This window comes from Gorilla gorilla, chromosome 1, assembly GCF_029281585.2.
Source record: "Gorilla gorilla gorilla isolate KB3781 chromosome 1, NHGRI_mGorGor1-v2.1_pri, whole genome shotgun sequence".
NCBI lineage: Eukaryota > Metazoa > Chordata > Mammalia > Primates > Hominidae > Gorilla > Gorilla gorilla.
In genome coordinates, this window is record NC_073224.2 from 157,332,559 (window position 1) to 157,343,745 (window position 11,187).

The window sequence follows — 11,187 nt, forward strand, 5'->3', positions numbered from 1 at the left end:
CTGAGCATGCCACTTCAAATTCATAAAGATCAAGCTTTATGCTACCCTTAGACTTTTCATCATGTTAATTGGCTGCTGTGTTAGAAAATGATCTTTATATTATTGTGACTCTGTGGCAGTACAGTTCCACTTGGTTATGATGAGCATGGAAAGTAAACATATAACCTTTATTTCAAATATTTATTTAGGCTAGAGGAAAATAAATAAAAGTATTAAGATTGGGTAATTCTAAGTGCTGGGAGCATAGATAGTTAAAAACAACTGTCCGCATCTTCCAGAATTTTTTATAATGAAAATGGATTACTTTTATTTAAAATGATATATTACTTCTATAAATCATATATATATGATGTGTTTCTTTATATAAATAGCAAATACACCATATATGCATATATAGTTTAAATCCGTGCTTGGAAGTTGAAGAAAAATAATCGAGGTACATATTTTTTTACTCACATTCTATTCGATTGCAATATTAATGAAGGTGAAGGTGAGAAGCAAGTCAAAAAATATTAGACAATGTAAACCTTAATGGCTTGAATAAAGAATAATATAAATGATGAATGAATGAGTGAATGAATGAGTAATGTCTTACAATACTTCCTCTTAGGAAAGTAGCTGAAAAAAAGTCATTTTTAAAAATTTGCCATAAAGTCTTTTTTTTTTCACTTAAGTTGTTTTTTTTATTTACTGTTCTCATTGGATTTTATTAAAGACCACATACTTACCATCAGATTTTAAGATTAGAATTTGTTGCCACTATTGAAATAAGTGATTACAGATTATATCAGAAGCACATTCCACTAATTTGTAATTATCCATTAGCTATATTCAGATTAAGAAGAAAGAGGAACAGTCTAGCTTGGGGACAAAGTAATCAAAATATAAAAGGATTCATCAACAAATAGAAAGTAACAATCAAAGGAATGTTATACAATTATTCACAAAGAAATTCTAGAAAATAGAGTTTACGATGTTATATCCTGTCAATTCTGTGGATTGGAAATGATGCCAAACCCAATGAGAATTAATGCCAAAAGAGCCTAACATGTAACATAAATAGCTTCTTGTGATACTCTCTCTGCTTTAAGAACTTAGACTAATGTTGTCATATTACACAAGTAATTGCTGCCCTGTGATATTTGATGATGGGATTTGTACTATTTCAGCATTATTGCTAGAAAAAAAGAGGGTTCTGTTTGCATTTCAAAGTTTATTTTTAAGTGAACTTTCTCTCTGTATGTTGAGAATATTATTTTTTAGGTTTTTAACATCTTATTTTCTCGATTTCTCCAGTGATCTCTTACAGCATCCCTTTCCCTAATCTTTAGTTGTCTTCCTTAATTCTGTACTATCAGTAAAATAAACTCCTATATTTTGGTACTACAGTTAGGGAGCCAGAGAAAGATTGTTTTCTTGAGAAAGAGAGAGGTAATCAATGTTTAAATAAATGTAAGAATAACTGAGACAAAATTAATAAATCTTCATAAAATGTTGACTAATCAACATTCCTTTTACTTCAACATTTGATAAGAAAATGTTTTCTACTTTGTCAAGTATAAATAAAAGCTGAATGTACCCACACTATATTATTGTTCTGAGTCCATTGGGATTAAACGGGAGAGAGCAACATTGCAACTAGGCTGGAAACCAGGAGACTTAGATTCTAGCTCTGGTTCTATCTCTGCTTAGTTTTGTGACATTGAAGAAAGAAGAGTTTCTTGAGCCATCACTTAATTAATCTGCAAAGACTTCATTGATCTGTATGATTTTGGCATCCCCTTGAATTGTTAGTTGTGTCCTTATACATACTTTTGTGGGGCTTTGAATTGAGTAATTCTACTTAAAAGGCAACTTGAACCCAATTGTTTATTAATTTGAAAGAGTACATAAAATGATCTGTTGATTACTTTTCATCACTTTATTTTGTTAATTGTCATTAGCTGGTGTTGATAACTTCTTTTCTGTTGGGTTCAATATTATGATTTGTGGGTTTGCAACCTACACAATGCATCATTGCATAAGTAACAAAGGAGAACCCATAAAGACACCTTAAAAAATGAGTATTATTATTTGATAAGTTGTCATATTTGAAAAGAAAGAGAAAACATAGAGCACTGTGAGTTGTTTGAACTGCATGCTTATTATACCTCTCTTCATGCCAAAAAGCTAGAGCTAACAAGCAATTAGTTTATTATTCCAAACATACTGTTGGTCAGCCAAAATCTCCTTTGTGCCACTACTGATACTGGAATTCTGAAATTTCTCTGAGGAGCATAGGAATTGTGCACAACATCTAGTGATGTTGGTCCTTCACAGTCAAAAGCATCTAAGTGTCCTGTCTGAGGTGCTAGGGTGGAGTGAACAGTACAACAACACAATGGTTAAGAACAATAACTTGGTTGTGAGATTTAGTAATAATGTGAATTCGACCAATGGCTTTAACCTTTCTCAGTCTCTGTTATATCATCTACGAAGCAGGGCAAACAATACACTCAGTTCATGGAGTTGCTATAGTTATTAAGTGAGATTAAGTGAAAATATATATGTAAAGTGCTTATCATCATAGTGGTTCTTACAGGCTTTTATGTAAATAAGAATCGCCAAGAAAAACATTTCAGTGTTTGAGAATCAAACAGAGTTTCCTCAGGTGTTATGTTTGTTTGCTTACTTGCTATTAAAGCTTTATGAGATGTAATTCAAATACCTTAAAATTTACCTGTTGAAGTGTACAAGTCAATAGTTTTAATATATTCACAAAATTTTGCAACCATCACCACTACATAATTTTAAAATATTTTCGTTGTCCATGCAAAAACCACATGCCCTAATCTACGTTTTCTTGTTTGCATGTATATCTATTTTGATCATTACATATAAAGGAAATTACACAATGTTTAGTGTTTTCATTTGTGACTATCTCCTTTCTTAGCATAATATTCTCAAGTTTCATCCATATTGTGGCATATATCAGTATTTCATGTCTTATTGCTGAATATTCTGTTATATGAATATATCACAATTTGTTTATCCATTCAACAGTTTATTTGTATTTGGGATGTTTCTGATTTTTCATAATTATGAATAGTGCTGCCAAGAATATTCAGGTACAAAATTTTTGTCGCCATATTTTCATTTCTCTTGGGTATAATAAAAGAGTAGACTTGTTGAGTGTCATATGGTAAATCTATGTTTACTATCCTGAGGAACTGCTAGAATGTTTTCCAAAGTAGCTGTACAATTTTACAAGCTCACAAGCAATATGTTAAGGTTCCCATTTCTCTACATCGTAGCCAACACTGGTTACGTCTTGTCATTTTTAGTCATCCTACTGGGTGTAAAGTTGTATCTCATCATGGTTTTGATTTACATTTTCTATATGACTAATGATATTGAGGATCTTTTAATATGCTCATTGGCCATTTGCACATTTTCTTTGGGTACATGTCTACTTAAAGATTTTTCCCATTTTTTAATTGCCTTATTGTGTTTTTATTGTTGAATACTAAGAATTCTTTATGCTGGGTATTAACTCCTCATCAAATACATGATTTAAAACTATTTTCTCCCATTCTATGGATTTTCTTGTCACTTTCTTGATTGTGTCATAGGAAGCATAAAGTTGTTTAATTTGATGAAGTCCAATGTATCTATTTTTCTTTTACAGTTTGTGGTTTTGGTATTGTACCTAGAAACCATTACTTAATAAAATATTATAAGAATTTTCTCTTAAATTTTATTCTAGGAATTTATAGTTGTAGCTGTCACATTAAGGTCTAAGATTCATTCTGAGTTAATTTTTATGTATGATATGAGGAAGGCATCCATCTTCATCTTTTGGCATGTGGATATCCAGTTGTCCGGGTACCATTTCTTAAAAAACGATTCTTTCTCCATTGAATTGTTGGCAGCATTGTCAAAAATCAATTGACCATACATGTAAATGTTTATTTCTCTATTCTCAATCTATTTTATAGTCTGTTTGTCCATCTTTGTGTTAGTACCACATGGTTTTGATTATTGTAGCTTTAAAGTGTTGAAATCGAGAAACGTGAGTCCTGACACTTGTTTTTCTTTTTCAAGCTTGTTCTGCCATTCTGTGTCTCTTGCATTTTTAATATCAGTTGTATGATCAGATTATCAAGTTTTGAAAAAGCCAGCTGGGAATTTGTTAGGAAATTCATTGAATCTGTAGATCAATTTGGGGAACCTTATCATCTTCATAATTTAAGTCTTCTGATTCATGAGCATGGGATATCTTTCTATTTATTTATGTCTTCAATTCCCTTCAAAACAGTTTTGTTGTTTTCATAAGTTTTGTACATCTTTTATAAAATGTATTTCTACATTTAAAAATTATTTTTGATACCTTTTTAAAAATTTTTTATTTTCATAGGTTTTTGGGGAACAGGTGGTATTTGGTTACATGAGTAAGTTCCTGAGTGGTGATTTGTGAGCTTTTGGTGCACCCATCACCCGAGCAGTGTACACTGAACCCAACTTGGAGTATTTTATCCCTCATCCCTTTCCCACACTTTCCTGCTGAGTCCTAAAAGTCCATTGTGTCATTCTTATGTCTTCGCATCCTCATAGCTTAGCTTCCACTTTTGAATGAGAACATAGAATGTTTGGCTTTCCATTACTGAGTTATTACACTTAGAATAATATTCTCCAATTCCATCCAGGTTGCTGTGAATGCCATTAATTTTCAGATTTTATTTTCATTGTCCATTGCTAGACTATAGAAAGATAATTAATTTTTCAGATTGATCTTTGCTTATTGAACTTGCTTATTAATTGCAATAGGTATTTAGTGATTTCTTTAGACATTTTTATATACAAGGTCATGTTGTCTGTGAAAAGAGATCATATTACTTCTGTCTTTACAATATGAATACAATTTATTTATTTATTTTAATCTAATTGGCCTGACTAGTACTTTCAATACAATGTGGATGGAATAGAATTGGCAAGAACAGAGACTCTGGTCTTATTCTTGATCTTAGGGAAAAAAATACCATTAATGATGCTAACTGCAGGGTTTTTTTTTGATAGGTGTTCGTTATCAAGATGAGAACTTTTCCTTTTTTTTTACAAGCTTTTGCAATTTGTTGAGATACATTCACTGCACATATTGGAATAATCATGTGGTTTTTATTCTTTATTTTATTAATATGGCATAAGACAGTGATTGAATTTCATATTTTAAAACAACCTTGCATTCCTGTGATAAATCACACTTGTTAATTGTAAATTACTGTTTGCATCTTACTGGATCCAGTTTGGTAATATTTTATTGAAGATTTTTGGTCTATATTCATTTGCAATATTGGTTTGTATTTTTTTCTTGTAATTTCTTTCTCTAGTTTTTGTTTCAGAGTAATACTGACCTCATAGAATACACTGGAAATGCATCTCCTATTCTATTTTTGAAAGTGTTTGTGAATAATTCATCTTAATTTTTAAAATATTTGTTAGAATTCACCAGTGAAGGAACTGGACATTGGCTTTTTTCAAGGAGTTTTAAAATTATCTATTTTGTTTTATATAGGTCTAATTCATATTTTCTATTTTTTATTTGGGTCTTTATAGGAATTTATCCATTTTGTCTAAGTAATCATTTTTTAAAAATTCTTTAAAAATATTTCTTTCTAATCTTTTTCATTCCATAATGTTGACAGTGAGATCTAATCTCTCATTCTCAATTATAGTAATTTGAGTCCTCTTTCTTTTTCTCTTGTTCATTTGCCCTAAAGTCTTGTCACTTTAGTTGATTTTAAAAATAGAAAATAAGTTTCACTTTCATTGATTTTTTTTTCCTTATGTATTTCTATTCTCTAGTTCATTAATTCCTGACTTGACATTTATTAGTTCCTTCAGCCTGCTTAATTTACGTTTCGTTGGTTCTTCTTTTTCAAGTTTCTTAAGGTTGATTTGGGCCTTTTTTATATTAAAGGTGTTTATGGCTATAAATTGTATTTATAAGCACTAGTTTTGCTTCATCCCAAAATATGAGGCTTTTGTTTATTTGTTTTAATTTTAAGTTTAGATGGGGCCTTGCTCTGTTACCCAGGATGGTCTCAAACTCCTGGTACTTGGGAGTAATAATCCCAGGTACTTGGGAGGCTGAGGTGAAAGGATCACTTGAGCCCAGGATTTGAGCATGCCATAGCACCTGGCTGTTTCATTTTATTTTCTTTTTATAAATTTTCATTTATCTCTAAGAATTTTATAATGTCCCTTGTAATTTCTTGTTTTCCCTATTGGATACTTAGAAGTGTGTGGCTTAATTTTACATATCTGTGAATTTCCCAAGTTTCCTCCTGTTAGGTTTTATTTTAAATTTCATTCTCTCAAGGTCAGATAACATACTTCGCATGATTTCAATCCCTTTAAATTTACTGAGTTTTGTTTTGTGACCTAACCTATGGTCTGTCTTAAAAAATGTACCATGTGTGCTTGAGATAAATGTGTATTCTGTTGCTATTGGGTAGAGTGTTCTAGAGATGTATGTTAAGGCTAACTGGTTTATAGTGCTGTTCAAGTCATATATCTTTGTTTATCTTCTGCCTACTTATTTTCTCCATTATTAAAAGTGAGATTTTGAAACCTCCAAGTATTATAGTTAAATCGTCTGTTTCTCCCTTCAATTCTGTCAGTTATTGCTTCGTATATTTTAGGGCTCTGTCCATTGAGGTCTATTTTTCTCCTACAGTGTAGAGCCTGGAGTGTCCCTTCTCAGAGGGTGCAACTTTGGGCATGCATATTCACCTTGACTCCCTCCTCCCATCCCAGGGATAACAGTGGTTTTACCTGACCTCTCTGACAGTGTCTTTCGCTGATCTCCCTTATCTCATTGTGAGTTTCTGGCTGGTATCTCTCTATTGGTATCACACCTAGACATTAACCTTTACCAACTGCTAGCTGATTGCCCTCTTGTTTTCAACAATGCCATGGATCATAAATTGTCCCAAAATATGATCAAATAATGCATGAACCCTTTGCAGGGATAGTTTTTAAGGCCAGTCTTTGAGGCTGGCTTGTACTCTAGAAAGGTGCTTCTTAGCTAAAGTCTCCATTATTTTCACAGTGCCTTCAGGCTTGAACTTCCCTCACACTTTATTCCAAGTAAAGACAGAGCCCTGACTGTGCCTCCTATTCTTGGCTGTATCTGTCCAGAGACTTCCATCACACAGGGCTGGAGGTGGGAAGAGAGTGGGGCCATTGCTCAGATGCCACAGGCGCCCACTGTTCTCACCAAGATTTCATAGATTTTCTTGCATAAATTCTTTTTCCATTTGCTTAAGATAATTTGCTGATACTTTGTTTTTTGTTTGTTTGTTTGTTTGTTTGCAAATTTGACTTACTTGTTACAGTTGTTTTTCTGGGGAGACTTTGCACAGCTCCTCATGCCACCATTCTGGAGTGTTTCTCCTCCCTAGAATGTTTTACATTGGTTCATTCTCCTGTTTGTATTATTCAATGCAATTATATGGGAAGGGATTATAATTTTATAGTATAATTTTTGTCTCCACAAACATTTTTCTGGCCACATCAGGCTGTGGGATTGCTCCAGTCAGCAGCTCAATGACCTCAAAGCCCAGAGAAGCCCTGGAGCTGTGAATATAGATGAGGGGGGCCTGGGGAACCTGCTTGGTCAGGACTTCATTAGCAGATGGCTCTCACTTTATGTCCTGATTTATATTTTGTGGGAGGGGTAAGGATAAAAATAGTATTTTACTGAGGTTTTTGTTTGGTTCATGACTTAAATAAGCTGCACAGAATCTTAGGGAAGGCATGGGAAGGCCTCAAACAAATATTTGCTGTCCATCAGTCATCTGCAGCAACATGATGATTGTAGACTTAAAGTCCCACAACCCAAAAAGCTATTTTATGAGACGGGACCTGATGGCTTCTACGCTGGTCAATTATTTTGGTGCTATTAGCCAATTTCTTGTTTTGATGTGCTCTTCTCTCTATTTTAGTGGCTAGAAATCCACAGATTCTATTTCCCAGACTCCCTTAAAAATTAGTTTCTCTTTCAGTTCTGCCAATGAAAGGCACTGTTGGGAGATTGAAGAAAAGAGAGACAGAAGAGCGACTTTCTTCATCTTCCCAGTTTCCAGTGTCATCTTCAGCAGCAGGGGAGCAGGATTAGCATTAATGACAGGAGACACAATGCCAGAGGCCTGGGAGGGCAGGTCCCAGTGCTGACAGCAGGAACTTGTAACAGCAGTGACCTCAATAGCTGGGAAAGATCTGCTTCTCTTTTGCGCCTTCAACTCTGGAGTCCACAGTTACTAAGCATCTGGTAAACCTACTTTCCCCTCTTGTTTCTCTAACTCCTCCAACATTCCTGTAACCAATTCTGAATTAAATTTTCTCTGTCTGAAATACTAAGGGTAGTTTCTCCTTTCTGACAAGATCCTAAATTATACACAGTATTTATTTAAAACCTTTCCTTTAGACTAGAGGGATGAAGAAGGAAAAATGGAGTCAAATGCTTGCAAAGGAGTCAAGAGTAGTATGGTTCATTGATAACTAACATAGAAAGAACATCTACTGGGTATCTATGTAGCCCATTGCAAAGTGTAATATTTTAGGTAAAAAAAATGTAAACGATTAGGTAAGAAATTTGGGGAAAAGCTAAATTTATGAAGCTTTTAGAAGAAAACATAAGGAGAGTTCCACTGCAACCTGCAAATAGGCAAAGATTTTGTAGCAGTACACAGAAAGCAATAATCATAAGGAAAAATTAAATTATGCTTTATCAACATTTAAAACTTCTCATCAAAATGCATTAAGAAAATGTATAAGCAAGCTGCAGGCTAGGAAAAATATTTGCCAAATAGGACTTTCATCTAGAATATATGAAGAACTCCTGAAACTCCTCAATGAAAAGACAGCTCCATTAGAGAAAGAAGGACAAAAAACTAGAAACTTTGAAAGGAAGATATTCAACTTGTTAATAAAACACAAAAAGACTTCAACATCATTAGTCACCAAGGGAATGCAAATTAAAGTCACAATGAAGTACTACCAAACACCTAATAGAATGGCTAAAATTTAAAGACTGACAAAACCAAGTGTTGACAATGTGTAACAACCAGAACACTCAGACAGTGATGATGGGGATCTAAATGTTTTTGGTACTTTCTTACAAATGTCCATAGACATGTATCCTATGGCCCAGTAATTCAATGACTAAGTATTTATCCAAGAGAAATGAAAACATACATTCTCTAAAAGTCTTGTACAAGAGTGTTTCTAGCAGCCTTATTCTTAAGAGTCCCAAATTGGAAACAATCCATATCTCAGCACCAGGAAAATGGGAAAACAATTGCAGTATAAATACAATAAAATGCTATTCAGCAATAAAAATTAATGAACTATTGCTATACATAAGCAACTATATGAATTAATTTTATAGACATTATGCTGCATGAAACAAGTCATTTACAGAATACTTACTGTGGGATTGCATTTATTTAACCTCTGCAATAAGCAAACTATAGTAAAAAAAAAAATTAGTAAACCATTTGCCTTTGGGAATTGCGGAGGATTTATGGAGAAGGATCATGGAGGAAAAAACATTTTGGTGTGGCAGCTATATCTTAATAGGCGTGTAGCTTAACACAGGTGGATAAATTTGTCAGGCCTCTTAAAATTCACTTCAGATGTGCACATTTTACTTCACGTAAACTTTTCTACTAAAGGAATTTTAAACACTGATGAGTATAAAAGGGTCAAATATCCCAACAATGTACTATTACACTTTCATCCAGTTCTTTATGCAGAGTTAAACATAAGTTTTATTTATTTGATAACTGGCCATAAGCTGGAAATAAATGCAAAATGCAGTCTCCTTGAGAGCCTTGTAATTCTATGAAGGAATCATTATTAGTATACTCTAGATCCAGTCTTTGGCAGGAAGGGGCAGAGTATGTAAATTCATAGCAATGTACAGAGACAGGACCGTGGAGAGGGGCCAAGTCTATAAACGTGGAAGCTTGAAAAACCATTATTCGAGGAAGAGATGCAAGAAGATATTGGTCTGAAAAATATTTAAAATAAATTAATGAGAAATAATAGAAGCTAATGAAATACAATTAACATGAGAGAAGAGAGAACAGGAGAGCAGACAAACAAAAAGAGTTAAATTGAAATATAACGGGCCTTTTATTTGCTTAAATTTCAGGGTTCCTTTTTGTTGTTGTTGTTTTTCTAGATTTACTCTCACCAGTGTACCAAGTTTTATTGCAATCTGTTAACATCTTTGGAAATGCTTCAATTTGGTTCCAAATCTACTGATATGAAGTCTATTTCCTGCCAAGATATAGTGGCGAGTTCAAAGTGTTTGTATATGTTCTTTCACTTTATTTACTTAAAAGAAGTAATAGAAGTAAAGGAAAGGAAAGTCGCATAGAAAAAAAATCCTGACTTGTTAAGTAGATTCTTGCCAGAAGACTCAGGCTTTCTGATACATAGAAAAAATTCACATTGGGATACCATTTTATAAAATCTTGTCTAAACTGATAAAGCAATAAAAGCAGGCCAGCACCAGTCATACTATTTCTAGTATAGCGTAAGAGTTAAGAAAATGAGGAGAGCCAAGATGGCCGAATAGGAACAGCTCCGGTCTACAGCTCCCAGCGTGAGCGACGCAGAAGACGGGTGATTTCTGCATTTCCATCTGAGGTACTGGGTTCATCTCACTAGGGAGTGCCAGACAGTGGGCGCAGCCAAGTGGGTGCGCGCACCGTGCGCGAGCCAAAGCAGGGCGAGGCATTGCCTCACCTGGGAAGCGCAAGGGGTCAGGGAGTTCCCTGAGTCAAAGAAAGGGGTGACGGACGCACCTGGAAAATCGGGTCACTCCCACCCGAATATTGCGCTTTTCAGACCGGCTTAAAAAACGGCGCACCACGAGACTATATCCCACACCTGACTCGGAGGGTCCTACGCCCACGGAATCTCGCTGATTGCTAGCACAGCAGTCTGAGATCAAACTGCAAGGCGGCAGCGAGGCTGGGGGAGGGGCGCCCGCCATTGCCCAGGCTTGATTAGGTAAACAAAGCAGCCGGGAAGCTCGAACTGGGTGGAGCCCACCACAGCTCAAGGAGGCTTGCCTGCCTCTGTAGGCTCCACCTCTGGGGGCAGGGCACAGACAAACAAAAAGACAGCAGTAAC

The 11,187-nt window shown here is 34.6% G+C and overlaps 1 long non-coding RNA gene across 1 annotated transcript in view; it reads left to right on the plus strand.

The window, feature by feature from the left end:
- LOC134757016 (uncharacterized) overlaps window positions 1–8,385 on the plus strand; it is a 200,459-nt gene extending 192,074 nt beyond the window's left edge. The window contains exon 4 of the long non-coding RNA XR_010130613.1: window positions 8,046–8,385. This is a non-coding gene — a long non-coding RNA (uncharacterized lncRNA). The remainder of the gene's footprint in view (window positions 1–8,045) is intronic.
- The last annotated feature ends 2,802 nt before the right edge of the window (window positions 8,386–11,187 follow it).